Consider the following 22238-nt stretch of genomic DNA (forward strand, 5'->3'; position numbering starts at 1 on the left):
TCTGGTTTTACAAGATGAAGAAACATAATGGCTTTATTGGGGTCAGTGCTTCCCAGAAACCTGGCTGGCTGTGTTTGCCACCTTTTAAACAAAGGGTTTGAAGGCCTTGCAGGCTGCCCATCTGTCTTAGGAAGCTTTGTGTGGCTAATGTGTGAAAGGAGTTTTACTTAGAGGCAGAAGGAAGCTTTTTCTACATAAGTATTCAGAATTTATTAAAAAAAAAAACTACACACACATACACACACACACCACACACCACACACACAGACACTTTCTAGGTAAATACTTAAAGTGGTATTTATTTTTGTGCTGTACTACAAGTCACCTGACTGTTCCCATGTATTAGGAAGAGATGGGTTGGACAGAATTAGAAGTCTTGTCACCGAAGAAATTAAATTATTACAGAGCAGCTTTTTTAGAGTAGAAAGGAAGGAGCTGGGAATTGGTCCATTAGTGGCTAGGTCAGAGATTGTGGCAACTCAGAATGGACAGTGAGATATGATCAGTTTCTGGTCCATTGGTCTATTATTTTCATTCATTTTGTTTTTCTTATAAAATTGCTATCATTACCTAGATCAGTGATGGGCAACCTTTGAGCTTGGTGTGTCAAACTTCGCCAAAAAACTGAGCATAACTTGGGTAGTGTGTCACTTTGAGGAAAAAACATTATTTCGCAAATGTTTCATCCTCAGGAGCAGCAAATGTTTTCATCCTCGGCATGCGGCCGCCTCAGCGGCCGCGTGTCATCAGAAATGGCTACGCGTGTCAGTGCTGACACGCGTGTCATAGGTTCGCCATCACTGACCTAGATCATACACAACAAGCCATTTATTTATTTAAAATTAAATTTGTCCTTTAGGGAGTAATTCTGTAATATAAAATGTGTGCACTTTTTACGTGTGGGTACTTAATTTACCATTTTTATTTATCAGGCAGGCTTTTGGGTACTAAGGAAGTGGGGCTGGCTGTGTGTATTAACTTTATTTCTAAGCACCTCTCTCTGTCCTCTAGACTTGAAGTTAATTGAACAAAACCATTTAGCATACTAGTTAAGAGCAGGGTTCTGGAGTTTCTAAAGTGCCTCAGATTGCCCTGGCTGGTTTGGCTCAGTGGATAGAGCATCGGCCTGTGGACTGAAGCGTCCCGGGTTCAATTCAACCAAGGGCACATGCCTGGGTTGTGGGCTCGAGCCCCAGTAGGGGGCGTGCAGGAGGCAGCCGATTAATGATTTTCTCTCATCGTTGATGTTTCTATCTCTCTCTCCCTCTCCCTTCCTTTCTGAAATCAAAAAAGAAACATATAGGGGGAAAAAGTGCCTCAGATTAAATCTACCACTTTCCAGTTTTGCCTTATAAACTTTCTAAGCCATAGTTTATCATCTCTGAAGGAGGGATGCATTTAATTTGTGAAGTTGCTGGATTGAAAAATGAGAGAATATGTAGTGTCTGGGGTACATAGGAAACAATAAATATAACCTACTAGAGGCTCAGTGCATGAAAATTCATGCACTGGAGGGGGGGTCCTTCAGCCCGGCCTGTCCTCTCTCACAGTCTGAGAGCCCTCAGGGGCGGGAGGCAACTTGGCGATCAGGGAAAGGCAATGCCCCATCATACTCTGCTGCTGCCACTGCCAGCAGTGCAAGCCTTGGCCCGCCCTGGTTATCTGAGCCTTGGGCGGCCCTGGGCAGTTGGGCAGCCACCATCCGAGGCTTGCTTGCACTTCGGGCTGGCCCAGGGCGGCTGGGGGGCTGAGGGGACTGGGGGACTTCGGAGGCAGGCATGCGGAGCAGCCGGGCCTGCCTGGGTGCGAGCCCGGTCCTGCTGCTACAGCTTATGGAAAGTAACTTGCTGGGTGCCTGCTGCTCCAGACTGGGTGCTGCCATCTTGTGGCTGTGGGTGCCGCCATCTTTGAGGGCGTGGCAGTCAATTAGCATATTCCCTCTTTATTGGCTGTGGGTGCCACCATCTTTGAGAGCGGGGCAGTCAATTAGCATATTCCCTCCTTATAGGCTGTGGGCACCGCCATCTTTGTGACTGCATGAGGGTCAATTAGCATATTCCCTCTTTATTAGATAGGATTGTTCACCTTTCTAACCTCTCAGCCATGCACATAATAGATGCTCATGATACATTGTTTGAACAGGAAAACTTCCAGAATATGTAGCTATTATCAATATAACTAATAAGTATATTGAAAAGAAAAAAAAAGGCCTATGTTTTTTATATTTGTGCCTCAGTTTGACTGCAGTCACTACACTCTTGAGGTCCTATCAGGTCCTATCATAGGCCTGACAAATATGAGACACTCCATTACATGTTTGAATAAATTGTTGATTTTTCATTCCCCTTTGAAATGGCAACTTTTTCTGTTAGTCTCTTTATGTTTTCCTAAAGAAATTGGAGTTTTAGGTATCCTTTTGAAAACTGAAGCTATACATTTAGGAAGTTAGATGTTGGCTAATCAGATTTCAAAATGATTTTTGTTGTTGTTTTGTTCTTGATTTTAAAGCTGAGCATCAAATCTCAGGTAAGCCTCTTTTCTTAGAGACAAACTAGGACAGGTATATGGAGCAGAAATTGTTTATTTGCGTATACTTGGAATTGGGATATATTTCCTTGCTGTTTCTCCTTTGCCATGTGTGGGGAAGGAAATGCTTTGCTATACTTTACATTGTTTTGTTTTTCCCCCCTGAGACTCTTATCTTAGTGTGTAACAACTGTATATTTGTTACCTAGATAAGGTCTCTGAATATAGTTCCTTTTGGTAACTGATCTCTTTTCTTTATCCTTTGCACATAGAGTTCTCTTTTCAAGTCCCTAAACATTACTGGGGTCTTGACAAAAGGTTTCAGCTAATCTCCTATTCCATTTTCTTATGGGAATATATCCCCTCTAATTCTAGTAATTTCTTCCAGTCTTTGCTAGATGAGATGGGTTTTCTTTTCTTTTTTCTTTCTTTCTTTCTTTCTTTTTTTTTTGTGGTGAAGGAAGGGGCTGTTATTAAATTTTAAATAGAGTGGACAGAGAAAGTTATCTTGGAACAAAGTTTAAAGGAAGTAAGAAAGTTAGCCAAGTAGATATTCGGGATAAGTGCCTTCTAGGCTAAGAGAACAGGCTGGACAAAAGCCTTCAGTGGGGCCTCCGTGGTTGTCTGATGACTTAAACCCTAAGGGGGGAAATAACCCGAGGGGAGGGCAGAAGAGTCACAAGGAGCCAGATCATAAAAGGGCCTTGTAGTATTGAAAGGGTTTTGGTTTTGACTCTGAGGGAGATGGGGAGCCATTTCAGGGTTTGAACAGAGGCGAGACCTCTGACTTAGCTCTACAAGGGTCACCTGGCAGCTGTGTGAAGACTAAATTGGAAGGGTAAAAGGGTAGAAGCAGGGAGATCCGTTAGGAAGCTTGCAGTAATCTAGGTCAGAGATTGTGGCAACTCAGAATGGACAGTGAGATATGATCAGTTTCTGGATATATTTGGAAAATTGAAGCAATAGGATTTTATTACCAAACGTGGAACGTGAGAGAAAGATGGGGGGATGGAATTGAGCACAACTACAAATGGAGTTGTGTCAATTTCAATAGGGAAGACTTAGGTTGGAGGGAGGGTGGTGTAGAATTCAGTTTTGGACATGCTGACTTTGAGGTGCCTAATAGATATCATAGTTAAGAAAGTGATTATATATGTGGAATCTAATGAACCAAATAAACTGATGATCAAAAATAGACCCAGAGTCATAGAAGCATGAAAAGACTATTGAACCTCAGAGGCAAGACAGGGGAAGGTGGGTGGGAAGAGATCAACCAATGAACTTGTATGCTTATGTGCATAACCTGTGGACACAGACAATGGGGTGGTGAGGGCCTGCGGGGGCGGGGGGCAAGGATAGGAGTGGGCTGGAAGAGGTTAATGGGGGAAAAAGGAGGACCTATGTAATACTTTCAACAATAAAGATTAAAAAAAAAAGTGGCCCTAACTGGTTTGGCTCAGTCGATAGAGCGTCGGCCTGCAGACTCAAGGGTCCCAGGTTCGATTCTGGTCAAGGGCATGTACCTTGGTTGTGGGCACATACCCAGTAGGGAGTGTGCAGGAGGCAGCTGATCGATGTTTCTCTCATCGATGTTTCTAACTCTCTATCCTTCTCCCTTCCTCTCTGTAAAAAATCAATAAAATATATATTTTTTAAAAAGTGTTTAGATATATGACTTTGGAGTTAGGAGAAAAGGCAGCAGGAATTAAAAATCAGACATCTTTTAAGTTCTTAAGACTGGATAAGATCACCAAGGGAGAGAATGTAGATGGAGAAGAGGAAAAGGGCCAAATATAGCTCATAAATACTCTAACGTTAAAGACTGGTCAATAAAGACATTTAACACATTTTAGGGGAAACATTATGAGTATTTTGTAAGGAAAAGAATACTAAAGAAGGAGGGCAGCAACACTCAGAGTATCTCTCTTTTCTTCCCCTTTTCCTTCCCTTATGTAATTCTTAGAGTTTTTCATTTGGTAGTAAACTCAAGGTCAGAGTAAACACACAGCTGGCCCTTTTCCTGGTTGGATTTACATCTTTTGATTTTGTTCCTTCGCTATTTCATTGAAGTTCTTTTTTTTTTTAATTAAAAACATTTAAAAATTTATAGACTTGAGAGAGAAAAAAAACATCTATTTTTGTTGTTCCACTTATTTATGCATTCATTGGTTGATTCTTTTTTTGATATAGTTTTATTGATTTCAGAGAGAGGAAGAGAGAGGGAGAGAAACGTCAATGATGAGAGAAAAATCACTGATCGGCTGCCTCCTGCACGCCCCCTACTGGGGATTGAGCCCACAACCTGGCATGTGCACTGACCGGGAATCGAACCCTGAGTTCCTGGTTCATGGGTCCACGCTCAACCTCTGAGCCACACCTGCCAGTCGTTGGGTGAGTCTTGTATGTGCTCTGACTAGGGATCAAACCCTCAACCTTGCATATCAGAATAACGCTCTAACCCACTGAGCCATCTGGCCAGGGCTTGAAGTGCTTAATTCCTTGATTGAACTTCAAGTATATATTTGCTAAACAGATATTAGTAAGTGCTATCAGAATCTTACATTTCCTTTTCCCTTTTATTAAGCTGAACATTGAAACAAAATATAGGCAGAAATATATTCTTACTGCTAATAACATATTAATATTATAAATTTTGAAAAATGACTAATTGTTGAACATACTAGGGTTTAAAATATTTTTCTTGTGTGTGTTTTTTTCTCCTTGCCTGAGATAATTCCAAAATATTTGTGTGTTAGCAACATTATGTGTGTAAGCAGTACATCATAATGAATGATAGGAGGTAGCTTATCTAGCTGATGGAAAATCCTTGCTGGTACTTTCAATTAGATTAATGGAGCTGATTCTGAACTGTAATGTGGCTTAGGAGAGTATGACCTCCTTTCTCCTCTCTTCTTCCATGCTGTGTTCCCAATTCCTAGACTTGTCTTTGAATTTGATATGTTGAGGGAAAGTAACTTATGGAGAGTAGCTTGATTTGCTATCAGTTCATTTCCTCTACTAATGGAAAAGTTTGCCTAAAATAGGTTGGAGACTGATTCCTCCCCGCCCCCTTCCTTCAATAATAAGGATTATCAATACTGGGATGGTAGAAAGTTTGCTTTTTATTTTTCACCTGTGGTTAAAGCTTTTGTTTCAAGTGACATTTACTATTGCATTAAGGTGCATTTGGTGATTGAATGACTAATATTTTAAAGGACAACCATACTTTTCTCCTCTCCATACAGATAATGCTTCAATAATGCTGAATAAATTGGCAGTCAGAGAGTCTTAAATCACTCCTTAGGAGGGATGAAATTGTGTTAGTTGCATTTGTTAATAAAAAAAAAAAATCAATGTCAGACTGTATTTATGAGGTTTCCATTTTGAAGAACCAGAGTTTCAAATACTAAAATAAACTTCCAATTGCTAAATGGATGCGTAGTCAATTCGTAGTTATTAGATTGATTTGTGTTTGGGTTTTACTGCTGTAATTAAGCCAATTCTTTAGAGGCAGGGAGTTGATTTAGAGTACTCTACAAAATGTGTTTTTCTCCATCAGTATGAGTATTTTTCTTGTTTTATTGATGGAGTAATAGGTTCAGAGAAATTTTATTAATTTTAATTTTAAAAAATTATTGTTGAGAGTATTACAGATGTCCCCCTTTTTCACCCCATTGCCCCCCTTCACCCAATTCCTGCCCCACCCCAGGTCTTCACTACCCTATTATGTGTGTCCATAGGTAGTGCATATATGCATATAAGTTCTTTGATTAATTTCTTCCCTTCCCTCTGAAATTCATCAGGCTGTTCCATGTTTCCATACCTCTGGTTCTATTTCATTCATCAGTTTATTTTGTTCATTAGACTCCTTGTTTATTTATTTTGGTTTTTAGATTCAATTATTGATAGATATGTATTTATTGCCATTTTATTGCTCATATTTTTGTTCTTCCTCCTCCTCTTTCTCTTCCTCCTCCTCTTCTTAAAGACTACCCTTCAACATTTCATCTAATACTGGTTTGGTGGTGATGAACTCCTTTAGCTTATTCTTGTCTGTGAAGTTCTTTATCTGACCTTCAGTTCTAAATGATAGCTTTGCTAGGTAGAGTAATCTTGATTGTAGGTCCTTGCTATTCATCACTTTGAATATTTATTGCCATTTTCTGCAAAGTTTCTGTTGAGAAATCAGCTAACAATCCTCTGGGTGCTCCCTTGTAGGTAACTAACTGCTTTTCTCTTGCTGCTTTTAAAATTCTCTCTTTGTCTTTAACCTTTGGCATTTTAATTATGATGTGGGCCTCTTTGAGTTCCTATTGTTTAAGACACTCTGCACTTCCTGGACTTTAAGTCTATTTCTGTCACAAGGTAGGGGAAATTTTCTGTCATTATTTCTTCAAATAGGTTTTCAATATCTTGCTCTCTTCTCCTTCTGGCACCCACATAATGTGAATGTTGATACACTTGAAGTTGTCCCAAAGGTTCCTTACAATATCTTCATATTTTGAATTATTTTTTTCTCTTCTGGTTGGGTGTTTTTTGCTTCCTTATATTGCAAATAGTTGATTTGGTTCTTGGAATCCTCTACTCTACTGTTAAATCCCTGTAAATTATTCTTTATTTCATTTAGTGTATGCTTAATTTCTGACAGGTCCTTTTTTGTGTCTTTGAAATTCTCACTAAGATCCTTGAAATTCTCACTAAGTCCCTTGAAGCTCTCATTAAGATCCTTGAGCATCCTTATAACCATTGTTTTGAACTCTGTATCTAAGAGTTTGTTTGCTTCCATTTCATTTAGTTCTTTTTTTAGGAGATTTCTTTATTCTTTCATTTGTGACATATTTCTTTGTTTCTGCATTTGGGCTGCTTCCCTGTGTTGTTTCTATGTTTGAGGTAGAGCTGCTATGTCTCCTGGAATTCGCAGAGTGTAGTAGGTGTCCTGTAGGGCCCAGTGGCTCAGCCTCCCCAGTCACCTGAGATGGGCATTCTAGGTGCGCCCCTGTGTGGGTTATGTACACAGTCTTGTTGTAGTTGAGCCTAGATTGTTGTTGGTGTCACTGGGAGGAATTGACCTTCAGGCCAATTGGCTGTGAAGACCAGCTGTGACTACAGTGGAAGAGCTGCTGTGGAGGAGACACCCCTATGGTGTCTTGCATTAGTGGGGCTTTGGTGCTCACTGAGTCTGTCCCTTGAGTGTGTTGCTCGTGTATATGTAGAGTTGTAATCTGTTATGGTCTGAAGCTGTACCCCAGGTGCACTGCTTCTGGGGACTCGGGCACTTCCAGGGGCCACCTGGCAGGAGCTAAAGAGTGATCTACAGATGGCTGCTATTTGTTTTGGGCTTGGAAGTGCCAAGCTAGGCCAAGCTGTGGCTGTGAAGCAAGACAGGCTGCTGCTAGTGTCAGATGTTGGGACTGATATTAATAAGTATGGAGCATGCTTATTCCAGCTGCTGCTTGTTTGAGAGATTTTAGGAAAGTCTGAAGCCTGAGCCAGGACAGGCCATTCATATGAAGAAGCTGCTGCAAACAGCTTGGGTGGGGCTGCAAATTGGATGGGGTGGGGTCTCAGGGAATCACTAAGGCAGAGCCAACAGTTTGAACCAGGCTGATGGAAACTCAAATATAGCTGCCAGTCAGCTCTGCCAAGGGGGAGGTCTCAGCATAGGAACAATGACCCCTGCAAGCACCCCTACCTGGGAGAAGGCTGCCCCCAAGTTCTTGCTCTGATGCCAGACAATCTAGATCCAGTCCCCCCAAACCCCTCCCCCAATGCTGGAGCTCAGAGGGATCGAGTCCATGTAAGTTTGTGCACTGGCCCTTTAAGAGGAACTGCCTTGGTCTCCAGCAGCCTCTGTGTCACTCAGCCACAATCCCCACTGGTTTTTACAGCCCAAAGTTACGGGGGGACGTCTCTTCCCAGTTCCGGAACCCTGGGTTGAGGGTCTGGTGTAGGGCTGGGACCCCTTACTCCTCATGGGAGGGCTCCACAGCTTAGATATCCCTCCTGATTAAAAAAATGCCACACATGGGTGTCGGACCAGCCCATTCCACACCTCTGCCCCTCCTACCAGTCTCAGTGTGCTTTCTTCTTTACTCCTCTAGTTGTAGGACTTCCATTCAGCCCAATTTCAGGTGGTTCTGAATGATGGCGGTTCTGTATTGTAGTTATAATTTTGATGTGGTTGTGGAAGGCGGCGAGTTCCCTCATTTACCTATGCTGCTATCTTGGTTCTCTGGGTTTAGACAAGTTTTAATGAAAGCCCCAATTTTACTTGTAACGTCAGAGTAAATCTTGTAAATAAAAGTCGTGACACTTGGGTACAAACTAAAAGACTAGAAAAGTAAGTTATTTGGATCTCACATCTAAATTTCAGGAGTTCAGGGAAAACGCTTTGGACCCTAGAGGTCTAGAAGTCTTCATATGTCAGAAACCTGGGGTTCAGTTTTTGTAGTTTGCTGTTTTTCGGTTTCACTGCAGTAATCTTTGGTGGGAAAACTGAGAGCTCATGTTACTGTGAAGTGTCACCAGTGTAATTGCCTTCCGTTCTAAGCCCAAGAGAAAGAAAGAGGTGGGAGAGCTCTGATCCATATTGGTACATGACATATAAGAAAATTTAGAAAAGTCCGCTATGAGGAATTACTGAAAAGAACAGTAAAATGTGCTCTGTGACATACTTCCACATTACTTTAAAATGGGCTCTGTGTTCAGTATGGCTAGAGCTAGGTTATCGTGACGGTGAGCTCCTAAGTCTGGTCTGTGTGGTTGGTTTTGTTTGGGGGTTGGTATACGTAAGAACAGCTTCCCCCTGTACTGCTTTTGATGTGGCAGAAGTGGTGAGCGTCTCTCTGGTTTTAACAGATTACAGATTGTTCCCACCCTTTCAGCTTTTTCTCATTTCTCCTTTCCCCTAAATACCTGAATTGTAGTAGGTGGTAGATTTTTTTCACTTTCATTATTTTTTTTCCATTACTAACTTCCTTATTCTGCCTAAGCCTTGAATTTGTACTTCTACTTTTGTTTTTAAAAAAATAATATAATTGTATTTTAAAAATGATTGTAAATATATCATGTGATTTTGTGGAAAATTCAAGCAGTACAGGAAAACATAAAAGAAGTAAAAATGAACAGCAACCCAGCTGTTGAGATATAACTACTGATGCATTTTAATGGACATCATCTCTCTATTATCTATAGTAATAAAAGCATAATATGCAAATTGACTGAATGGCTGAACAGCGGAATGACCATCCAGACAACCACACTATGACACCCTCTGGTGCCAGCCCAGCCAAGGCGAGTGTGATGCGATTGGTGGGGGGCCCTACCATCGCCCCGTGATTGCCTTGCGGAGGAAGGCCCAGTCCACTGGCCGGCGGGGCGATCAATTCGCGGGGCTCCACGATCACCCCGAAAGAGGGAGGCCCAGGCCACACACCAGCAGGCTGCGGCAGGTGGGCGGGGCCTCCCTCTGTGGGGCGATCAATCTAGCAGCTCCCAGGCTGCGAGAGGGCGCAGGCCAGGCTGAGGGACCCCCCGCCCCTGAGTGCACGAATTTTGTACACCAGGCCTCTAGTGTATATATAAAGATACAACATATAATAGGTAACTTATTTATTTAATATGTAATAAGTAACTTGAAAATATATTATTTAAATATTTTAATTTAAATTGCTTAATAATTATAATATGATTTCAGTATGTACACATACTGTCTTAAACCTTTAAACCTCAATATATTTTGGAGATGATTTCATTTTAGATCTGTGCTATCTTTTTAGGAGTAGAACATCATTTATTTTATGGTGCACCCTTAGTTGTTTACATATTGTCTTCCTTTAGGATCTTAGGTTATTTTGAACCTTTTTGTTAGAAACAGTATTGCACAGAACTTTCTAGTAGGAAAATCCTTGCACACATTTAAAATTTATTTCTTTAGGTCACATTTCCAAGGGGGAACTACTGAGTCAAGCAGCATGCCTATTTTATTTTATTTATTTTACTTTATTTTATTTTATTTTGCTTTATTATTATTTTTAATCCTCACCCGAGGATGTGTTTTACTGACTTTAGAGAGGGGAAGTGAAGGAAGGAGGGAGAGAGGCACACACACATCAATACTAGTATAAGAAAGAAACATGGATAGGTTGCCACTCATACACACCCTCCACCAGGGATCGAACCGGCAACCTTTTGGTGCACGAGACAGTGCTCCAACCAATTGAGCCAGCTAGCCAGGACCTATTTTATTTTTTACTGCATATTGCCAAACTGCCCTCCGTAAAAGCTGTGCCTGGCTCCTCTTCTACCGGTATTCTTGAAGGAATATTACTGGTTTTGACATTTTTTAAAAACCCTCCACTGTGTACTTTGTTAAGAAAACACACCCCACCACAAGATTCAGAATCTCTGTTCTATAAATAAACAGTCGGTTTCTTAATAGTGTTCTGCAGTGTTTCTGTAACTCCCAGGTGTCGTAAAGTTCTCTTCTGAAAACATGAATCTTAAATGAATTTTAATAATCTTAGGTTTCATTTACAGTTTTCCTTTTTAAAATCATGATTTCTTTTTTAAAAATAAGAAAAAAAAAAAAAGGCAGCGCCCTTTTAGTGTAACAAGAATTGGTTATGATTGCTGATGGGAGCAGTGGTACATTTTAATTCATTTCTGAACTTTCTTACGGAAGCCACAATTAGAAAATGAGCTTGGCTTTCAGTATAGTGTTTATTGATCCTGTGTTAAAAGGCCCAAGTTTTCAGCTGCACCCAACAATATATTCTCTGCATATGGAGTCTATCGTACTGACCTTTGAAAAAAATACATAGCCATTAATTAATTAAATGGCCCTCTTGAAGGTCCTCTTGCTGAAAAGGTCTATCCTTTTACCCAAAGAAGAAAGGGTTTGACTTATTTACAGGTCTGCTCCAGCATGTAATATAGTATTTGGAAAAATGTCAGGCTCTCATGAATTAAAAAAAAGTTGTCATATGGGAAATTCACCTGTTAATTGAATTAGCTTCCAGAAAGACGTGAGAGTCTAAGCGGGTCTTGTGATGGGAATTAGGTTTGTTTGAGAGGCAGTGTGTCGTGTAAGGAAAAAAAAACACCTGTTCTCAGATATTCTGGGTTTTACTGCTACTGGGAGAGCTGCTTGACCTCGTTAGGCCTCAGTTTCCTCAGCTGTGCTTGGCACACTTTAATGCACATGCCAGGGCCTGGGGTCCTGTTAAAATGCAGGTCTGGGGTGGGCCTGAGATTCCGCATTTCTCACAGGCTTCTGGGTAGTGCCGATGCTGCCGGCCCTGGTGTCACAGTTAGAATAGCAAGGAAGTAGATGATGTCCGTGTTTCCTTCCAGCTCTCAAAGTCTGATTTTAACTTAAGCTATCATAGACATTAAGTTTAGTATCTTAACTTAAAAAACTTTAAAAAAATATCCTTAAGTGAAAGAAGACAAGCGTCTTTACAACTTTTAAGTTTGCTAGTGAGAAATTGTTTTCTGGTCATCTTCTAAGATTCGTTTTGGAATATTCCAGCACTCACTGTCTTCCTTAAGAAGTTAGGAGAGGCCGAAACCGGTTTGGCTCAGTGGATAGAGCGTCGGCCTGCGGACTGAAAGGTCCCAGGTTCGATTCCAGTCAAGGGTATGTACCTTGGTTGTGGGCACATCCCCAGTAGGAGGTGTGCAAGAGGCAGCTGGTCGATGTTTCTCTCTCATCAATGTTTCTAACTCTCTATCCCTCTCTCTTCCTCACTGTAATAAATCAATAAAATATATTTTAAAAAAAAAAGAAGTTAGGAGAGGAATAGTTAAAACGAAAATAACAAAATACTGGTAATTGTTGCAGAGTGAAGGGTACATAGGAGTTCATTATACATTTCCCTTATTTTCTGTCCTTCGGTGTATATTTGAAAATCTATTTTAAAAAAAGAAATGTAAAACACAAACAAAAATAAATGTGAAACTGCCAGGGTCACAGACTCAGGTATTTACATATATTCTCTCTCTCTCTCTCTCTCTCTCTCTCTCTCTCTCTCTCTCTCTCTCTCTCTCTTCTCTCTCTCTCTCTCTCTTTCAGACAGTGGTTTCTCAATGCTAGCTTGTCTAATAGGAAGCCAGGTGGCAGTGACCTGAGAGAAACTCTTTGAAGGAAAAAAGCCTTTAATGGCTGATGGAGCACATTTGCTGGAAAGAGAGAAACTCAGAGCCGCCTTCTCCATGTGTGAGACTTAGGCGGGTTGTTTCTGTTAAACATTGCACATGTGTCTATGCCAACTAAATTTGAATGTGTTGGTGAGATATTTTTGGAAATTCACTTTGCAAACTGTAAACTCAAAATAGATTTTGGTTGCTGTTGTTGAAAGTATCAATCAAATATTACATTTGAGATGAAGATACTTAATCTAGGGTATAGGAAGTGCATACCCTAGGGTGAACTTTTTTTAATAGGATGAAGATACTTAAAATAGGGTATAGGAAATGCACATACAACAAATGTTTCCCACTACTCCAGGGGTCTTTTAGATGCGAGGTTATAGTGCTGTTTTAAAATCCAGAGTGATGATTTTACACTCTATGAAATAAAAATTTTATTCCAACTAAATATGTATTTTTTCAGGGAAGAACGGAAAACAAAGTGGAGAAGGAGTGTAGCTCAGAGAGCTTTGTTTTGGTAAGAATTTGGGGAAATGGTCAGAAAATGGTTATGGAATCAGTGAGGCATGGAGGCCTTCCACAGCTGAGCGCCGCTTGCTCCAGCCTTCCCTTCTGCCACTGCCTGCACTTCCCAGCACGCAGACGACGCCGTGCAACAACTTCACCTCCCCCCACCTCCTGCCCCACTGGCTAGCCTTGTCCCCATCCAGGTCGCAGCAGAATTCCAACTCCCACAACCCTGCTGCCTTCTGCGCCTCCTTGGAGCTCCTCAACACCTATCTGGTGTGCACACAGCTCTGCTCACATCCCATCATGCCTCCTGGTTCCTAGCCATCGGGTCGCTGGTTCTGTGTGCCTCACAGGACCTACACCACAGCCAGGTCCATGTCCTGTCAGCAGAGGGAGGACAACCTCGGTGCAATCACAACCCTCCTCCAGCACATTAAGGGGAAATCAGACTCAGAAAGGGCTCGGCCTGCGATAATGAATTCCTTCCCGAGGTACCTCTGTCATGTTTTTACATTGAACTTAATTCCAAAAGCAGATTAAGAATTGTCTGGCAATGGGCCATGTCTTTGAAAAGCCAACAAAAGCCAAATACCACTCCTTGCAGAAAGCTAGAACCATTGCAGGAAACAAGAGAAGGATGCGCTGGGAAGATGGTCTGTCCCTTGCCCTTGGGACACCAGTGCACCAGGGGGCTCTCTGCCCAGAATGTGGAGGCCTGGGCATGGAGTTGGAAACCAGGAGCCTTTGTGGACAGGCGTCGGTCAGCTCCGCTCCTTATATGCACTGAGCCTTGATCTCCGCACTCTGTTCTAGAAGGCTCCGGTTCTGCTTGGCCAGTGTCTTGATCTGGCTTCTGAAGTGATGTTTCTCTTCCTCCAAGTTCTGCCTCTCGCGGGTGAGCACCTAAAACCCAGATCAGCAAAGTCTCACACACCACACGCCCCTGGGACTCCACTGCTGGGAATCTGCTCCTAAAAGAGGAAAAAGGCCACGTGCACAAAGAGGCCATTTCGGTGTGATCTACACCAGTCGGAAGGGCCAACACAGCCAATGACATGGGGATGGCCAAGGGCGCTTTCCAGTCAGGCAGCCACTGGCACGTGTGGCCACTGAGCACTGAACTCGCAGCCAGTCTGAGCTGAGACGCGCCATCAGTGCAACACATACAACAGGTTCTGGGGACTTTAAACAATGTAAACTCATTAATAAGCTGCCTGCAGAGGCGGAGGCCGTTACCTGTCCACCTCCTGCCGCAGTCTCTGGTTCTCCTGGGCGGCCAGGACCTTGGCCTCCTGCTCCTGCTGCAGGGTCTCCCAGTTGATGGTCAAGAGCTTCCTCAGTTCCTGCGGCGCCGCCTCCTGTTGGAGCTGGTCCTGCTGCCTGAGGAGGGAAATGCACAAGCTAGGCACAGACTCGCAGGAGCCTGCACAGCCTCCGTGAGCGGCTTCTCTCTGCAGAGCTGAGGGAGGCGGGGATGGGCAGGGGTCTCCTTCAGACCCCAGTCCACCATCTCCCCCCACTTCCCCCGAGGTGTCCCCAGGGTTCCTTCCAGTCCCTGTGAAGCAGCGGGTCCAAAGGAAACACAAGGGGCCACAGCGAAGGGAGGACAGGAGCCCTGGGGAGCCGGCCAGTCACCCCGCTAGTGGCCGGCACTCACCTCAGCCTGACCGCCTGGCTCTCCATCTCCAGGGACCCACGCAGCAGCATCTCAGGTGGCTGTGCTCGTCCTTGAGGGCCTCGTCCTGCCCCGACAGGTGGTCATGGGGCGCCCCCTGGCATGCGGGGTCCTGCCTCAGGGCCTCCTGGGCTGCAGTCGGCTGCTCCTGCTGCTCCCCCAGCTCCTCAAGCTCCCGCTCCTCAGCCCGCTGCCGGTTCTCGGGGCCCAGAATGGAGGTTCCTCCTGCCCCAGAGGGAAAAGGTGAGGATGCCTCACTGGGTGCAGCCCTGGGGAGCCACAGACTCCGCATCCCTGCACCCCCACAGGCAGTGAGGAGCCAAGAGCAGGGCAAGTGCAGGCCCCAAAGGAGCAGGGGCCCTCGGGGCAGGCAACACCCAGCCTCACTGAGGATGGTTCTTCCAGGAATTAAGGAACTGCGCTGGGCCGGGCCCACGGCATGAACGGACCATCACATGTGCTACACTGCGTCCTGCTTCCTCTCCACACACAGGACCTTTAGGGGCGAATGCCGCCCGCTCTCTGGATCAGCTCCTTGGTTACACTGACTGCTTTTAAAAGCCTGTTGGAAAGAAAAAGGGGAAGTAGCCCTAGCTGGTTTGGCTCACTGGATAGAGCATGAGCCTGTGGACTGAAGGGTCCTGGGTTCCATTCCAGTCTAGGGCACATGCCCAGGTTGCCTGCTGGGTCCCCAGTGTGGGGCATGTAGGATGCAGCCAATCAATGATTCACATCATTGCTGTTTCTCTCTCTCTCTTCTTCCTTCCTCTCTGAAATCAATAAAATTATATTTTTTAAAAAATGGTTATAGAATGACATCCTGTTTAGGAAATGGCATTTTGATATGGGATAAACAAATATTCTCTAATATAAAGCTAACCTATCTAGATTAATTATGTAGGTCATGTGTATAGTTTATAATTTGAGAACAGTATATTTAAAGCACAGATTAATGCCAGGTGATTTAGAAAAATAGAAAATAAAGAAAAAACATTTTAGAAGCATAATCCTCAGCCACAACCATTGTCAATATTTCACTCTATTTGGTGGGCACCAGTCCTGTGGGTGACGACCAGACTTCCGAAGAACCCAGGGCAGGGCCGTGACTGAGGCTGGAGATTCAGCTGAGGCTGGAGCCAGGCATCGGGATGCAGTTCCCTCTACAGGCGGGTCCTGGCCCCACTGCCCCGCAGGTCGCAGGTCGGGGTGGCGGGTGGGGGGCGTGGTGCGGTGTCTGGAGGGGGTGGGCACAGTTGGGGTGTCCTGGGCTTCCACGTGCAGCCGCTCAGTCGGGCATTCACAGCGCTGGGGCAATCAAGCACCAGCTTTAGGAAATCCAGCAACATCATCCCAGCCCCTCCACAATGTCCAAGGCCGTCTGCCCGGCCCCTCCACGATGTTCAGGGCCAGGAGTCTGCCGCGGGGGTGGAGAGTCACGTGAGGAATAACCAAGTGCTGGGAATTGGAAGTGGCTCTGCAAGTGTCCATGCTGCGCACGAATAGCCCAGAGCAGGGGTCCTCAAACTTTTTAAACGGGGCCAGTTCACTGTCCCTCAGACCGCTGGAGGGCCGGACTATAGTTTAAAAAAAACTATGAACAAATTCCTATGCACACTGCACATATCTTATTTTGAAGTAAAAAACAAAACGGCAAAAACACCCGCATGTGGCCCGCGGGCCGTAGTTTGAGGACGCCTGGCCCAGAGTGAAGCAAGAGAACCAGAACCGCCTCTGTGTTCCCACCTCCTTCCAGGCCCATCAGCTCACCCTGCAGTAGGGCTTAAGGCTCAGTGACCTGGACCGACTCCCAGAGATCCACCTCACCCTCGATGGTGCTGATGAAGTAGGTGCTGACCTCCATCTCATCACGGGTGGTGGGGGCCACCTGACCCAGGAGGAGATTGTGACGGGCTGTGCCAGCCCTTCGTCGTGATTGCTGACTTCAGGAAAGATTCAAAGAACCCTGGGGGTCAGTGGCACAAGGGAATCCCCAGGGAGGTCATCCCCATGGCTTATGTCCCAGTGAGCCGAGCTGTGACTCACAAGTTTGGGGCATGGTTGAACTTCAAAGGGCGGCAACAAGGCAGGTTCCCTGGTGAGGGATAGTGGGAATTTTATCCACAAACGGAGTGAAGTGAACACCGCTATCGAAATGACTCCAGCTATGGTGGACACAGGCCTGTTCATCAGCGTGGCTGAGAGTCTGTTTCGGGACGCAGGTCGCTCAGTGAACATGAGAGGAATAGAGTGTGTTCCCCTGAGTCCCCAGCCCACAGCCAGGTGGACAAGCCTCTCCGGGAGCCTTGCTCCAGGGGGAGGGCAGGACGGGGGGGGTGGAGAGTTAAATCCAGTCTTCTTGTATTGTTGTTAAATGTCTTTTTTAAAAAAGAGAAATATAAACATATTTTTACTATTTAAATATGCCGTTTTTTAAGTGAAGTACAGCTTGATTACATGTTTTATGTAAAACATTTACCAAGAAAGAAAAAAAAAGAAGTGGCCTGTATTATAACTTTTAACTTGAGCCTGCTGGTTAAGCTTCTGAATGTTGAGTTTGCCGAATAATGTAAATCAGAATTTTTCTTTAAACTGGTCAAAGGAAGTGCTTCCCTGGTGTCTTACTGGAGTTTTCTTTTCTGCCACCCTCCTCGGGCTTTAGTTTTGTTGTGATCACGCACAGTACTTTGTTACACATTTAAAAAAAATACAGTTTCATTGATTTCAGAGAGGAAGGGAGAGAGAGAGCTAGAAACATCAATGATGAGAGAGAATCACTGACCGGTGGCCCCCTGCACGCCCCCCACTGGGGATTGAGCCCTCATCCTGGGCGTGTGCTCTGACTGGAAATCGAAGTGTGACCTCCTGGTTCATAGGCTGACACTCAAGCCCTGAGCCACGCCAGCCGGCGCCTTGTTACACATTTTAAGATGTGGTTTACAGAAGTCTGGCACGTGCAGCATGTGGTATGCAGTGACTAAGTGTGAACTACCAGAGGGAAATGTGGCGGCTCTTCTGTTAAGGGTTCATTCTGACCCCTGTTGTGGGAAGCAATTGGCCTTACTGCTGTGAAATATGAAACACTTTTAAACGGTTGTCTTTCTGTTGTTAGTATTTTTTTCCCTTTATTATTACTTGCATGGTTCAGCATTAGAAGTTCTCACCTCTTTATATTGTTTGAGGGTTGAAATAAAACAGAATGGCGCCCCCCGCCCCCAAAGTTTCACTATTTTTTCTTTCAGTTTTTAGTGTGGTTGTATGTGGTTTTTCGCCTACCTTATATATTCTTTTATCCTGTGGGCTTTTTCCCCCCCTTGAACATTGTAAATAAGTACTTTTCATTATTATACATTCTTTTATAAATATTACCTGAGTGAAATGATTCTCTGTGAGGTCTGGGTGAAGGTCTTCATAGTCCCCAAATGGGTAGTCCAGAAGTCTCGTTCAGCTTTGATTTACTTTTAGGCCAGGACCAGGTTGTCTGTTATGGTGAGTAGAATAGAGATGGGAAGTCATTTTTCTGCTGGAGAGACCAGGTTAGTTGCAGGGTCCATCTAATATTTGAGAAAAGTTTGAATGGAATGATACTCTTATATTTATCCTGGAAAGAGATGCAATCCCAAGTTGAACAGAACCACAATAAAACCTGCAGTCCAGAACTGGGCTAGCTCTGATGCCAGGATTCTGGATTCTGAACGCTCTTATGGAAGTCAGACTTGTGAATCAAACCCAAAGTGACCCCTTAGGAATAATGGGGATATGATATTACTGATTCTTGTCAGTCCAGGGAGTTCAAGTCTTGCAAAAATCATAGACTTTAAGGACAAGTTTACTGTAGTCCTTAAGGACAAAACAAAAAATATACATGCACACACATGGATTAAGTGAATTTATACAAATGTGCTAAGAACAGTTCTTACCACATAGTCAGAATATAAGTGTGTGGTATTGTGTGTAGAACTGAAGAGAATTCAAGGCATCCTTTATGTCTGCTGTTAAGTGTATTGGGAGCTTTTTAAATTCAGGAAAGCGTGAATTTCTTTGAATACTGAATAAGCTGAGCCAAGTTGAAAATAATGATTAAGCCTGTTTGTTGCTGCCTCTCCTTCCCTTTCATGTTTTACCAGTTTAACTGAGGACCTTCCTCAGTTTTACACATTTCTTTCATTTAAAAGCTTTTTCTTTTTAATGCCTGGAATAAAATGATGAAGCAGGGGGAATTAGCTCATAACCTCATTGGTAACTGACAGTAGCAACTTAAATTTAAGGTCCCAGGCTTATGTTCCTCTAAGGTTTAAAGCTTTCAGGAATAAATGTACTTATTCTGTTAAGAAAATTCTTTGAAGCAAGTTCTCAGAGAATTTTTATCTTCTGAACTTATAACTTGAACTTGACAAATTTCCCCTCTTACTGCCAGTGTAATTGCTTTGAAAGGAGTAAAAGAGTATTCTATTTTTAAATTAAAATTTTTTCAATCCTGATATTTTGTTTGTGGTTTATTTGGATTTTCAGATCTCTAGCAATGTTAATTTTTAAACCTCAAAGTTTAAACTATGTTGAGATCATTGATCCATTGAGAGTGTAATATTTGAACCTTTGTTCTAGAAAGATGTATATGCATTCAAAATGTATACAGTTTCAGACTTTTCACGAATATTCTGAAACTTACCCATTTATTGTTTGTAAAAACTGTTGCTCCTTCTTGGATAATTATTAGTCTCTTTCCAATTAGGTAATGTGTCCAATTGTGTTCAGTTTCATTCGAGTTGAAGTACAGTGCTGTAATGTTTAATTTACATAACACAAAAGTTCTAGATCCTCTGTTTGTAAGAAATAATAAAGCAAAGGAGGGACAGTTATACTAAATGATTTTTGGAGGGTGCAGAATTCAAAGTAGTGGCTACTGATATGGCATATATAGCTATATGTGTTTTTATTGTCTTACTTTTAAAAATGTAATAGAAATTCTTTAAAAAACTGACATAATTTTTTGGGGGGCATTTTTAAAGTGTATTTCCTTGAGTGATGGTTGTTTTTCAGTTGATAGTAAGTTTGATTCTTATTGTGGGTCTTGAATGCTGTTGTGGAATGCTTAAGTGGAATCTTGGTCCTACGTCCCCCATCTCAGGGATTCTGGATCTGCCCTTTGACTAGCTATATATCTTTTAAAATGTGGGGGAACCAGATCTTTCAAGACCTTTCAGTAGTGCTGGTCTATCCAGTCTTGGGATGTCGGAGGTTATAAAATTTTCTCTCATTCTTCTCTGCCCTGATGCCCACCACCTTGTGATTTCATAGGCTCCTGACACCATCTTCTCCTTTGGTGATCTATCCAGTGTCATGACTTTAATGTAATCCAGGATCAGCACTCTCCTGATGAGTGCTAAATTTATGTCTCTAGGCTAGACCTTTCTCCTGAAATCCAGACTTCACTGGGTAACTAACTGCCTTCTTTTAAATTAGCTCCATTTTGAATTAGCATCTCAAAATCAGTATGTCCAAAACTGGATTCCTGTTACTTCTCCCCAGAATCTCCCCCTTTTCAGTTGATAGTAAGTCAGTCCACCTCGCAAAAGCCTTGGCATTATTCCTGATTCCTCTCTTTCTGTCACACTCCATGTTTAGTCTCTTAGTAATTTTTGCCTCAATCTTTGGTATCTATCCTGAATCCAACCACATCTCACTAACTCCACTGCGACTGTTACCGGCATTGGGATTCTTGGGTTCCCTAAAATAGAAATCGAGAGGAAACCCCAGAGAAATAGCCAGACGGATTTTATTAAGCTTATGCTTGAGCACAAGGGAGGCAGCTCAGAAAAGAAGGTCCTCTGAACTGATTTGGGGGCTGGCTCTGCTTGGCTGCTTTTATCGGCTGGGGGCAGAGTGAGCTTACTTGAAAGGGTGGGCGGTTTGAAAAAGGCAGGCTTGCAGAATTTCCCATTTCAGAGTAGGGTGACTTCCTGCTCCAGCTGTGTTGCCCGGTAACTGTGTTGCACCTGCGCTGTGGGGGCAAGATGGGACTGCTCATTACCACTACCCCAGGGAGGACTTAGGGCAGTCAAACCTTGACCAGCTGTGCTTGCGGGTCTGTGGTTGAAGAAGCAGTTAGAAGGGCAATAACATCAGCTACCTCTGCGTTTCTGAGTAGGGAGGGAAGGGTGGTGACATTTTTGTGTTCCTTCTAGCCATCAGGTCTTAACCTGGCTTCCTGGGTATTCAATATTTTTCCATCACCAGGCCCGAGTTACTATACTGTTTCACCCACCCTGGTCAGAGTTACTATCCTCTCTCGCCTAGATTACAGTTTCTACAGTTGTCTGCTTCTACTTTTGCCCTCTACAATTTCTTATTTTGAAAAATATCAAATATACGTAATTTTCAAAGAATAGTGTAATAAACAGTCATAAACTTTCCTGCTAGATTCACCTGTTGTTAACATTTTGGTACACTAGCCTGGAGAGTCTACTTAAAAAAGAAAAACAGCCCTGGCTGGTTTGGCTCAGTGGATAGAGCATCAGCCTGTGGACTGAAGGGTCAAGGGCACAGGTTGCAGGCTCCATCCCCAGTAGGGGGACGTGCAGGAAGCAGCCAGTCAATGATTCCCTTTCATCACTGATGTTTCCATCTCTCTCCCTCTCCTTTGCTCTCTGAAATCAATAAAAATATATATTTTAAAAAAAACAGCAATAAACAAACAAACAAAAAAAACAAACCCTGATTGATGTCTTTCTCTCTCTCACATTGATGTTTCTCTCTCTGTCTCTCTCCTCCCTTCCACTCTCTGTAAAAATCAATGGAAAAATATCCTCGGGTGAGGATTAACAAAAAAAGGAGAAAAGGTCATATTAAACAAATGCAGTTTCTGTGCAGTTACACACGGTTGAACTTTAGACAAGAAGATTATAGAACCTGACATATTTTCAGGGTTAGATGCACAATAGTACGTCTAGTCCATTCTCTTCTGCCATCAGAATTTCTCAATCCTATCCATGTTGCCACTTAAAGAGATGAATCCTAGAATAACTGTTAACCATTTGTGTCCTTTTCATAGGTAAATTTTATAAAACAAATTTGATTTCATTTTATTTGCCTACATCAGTCTCTGAGGGTAATTAATTCTGTGATTCAATAAAGATACATTGAGTACCTACTGTCTGTAATGCACTGCTGTTAGGTAATGGGAATGTGGATGTAAGGAAGAATAAAATTTTTTTTTTTTTACCATTCAGTAGCATGGGTTCAAATACAGTATTGATAATATGTAACAGTGTAGTAACAGCTGGTTTGACAGCATAGAGGAAATTATTCATTTTGACTGGGGTAGGTGAGAAATGAGGGAGGTGAAAAATGGAGGAGGATCACATTTGAACTTGCCTTA

The 22238-nt window shown here is 43.1% G+C and overlaps 1 pseudogene; it reads left to right on the forward strand.

Annotated features, from left to right (window-relative positions):
- Positions 1–15371: 15371 nt before the first annotated feature.
- Positions 15372–17234, forward strand: LOC103285390 (ribose-5-phosphate isomerase-like; annotated as a pseudogene).
- Positions 17235–22238: the final 5004 nt, after the last annotated feature.

Source organism: Eptesicus fuscus, chromosome 7, assembly GCF_027574615.1.
Source record: "Eptesicus fuscus isolate TK198812 chromosome 7, DD_ASM_mEF_20220401, whole genome shotgun sequence".
NCBI lineage: Eukaryota > Metazoa > Chordata > Mammalia > Chiroptera > Vespertilionidae > Eptesicus > Eptesicus fuscus.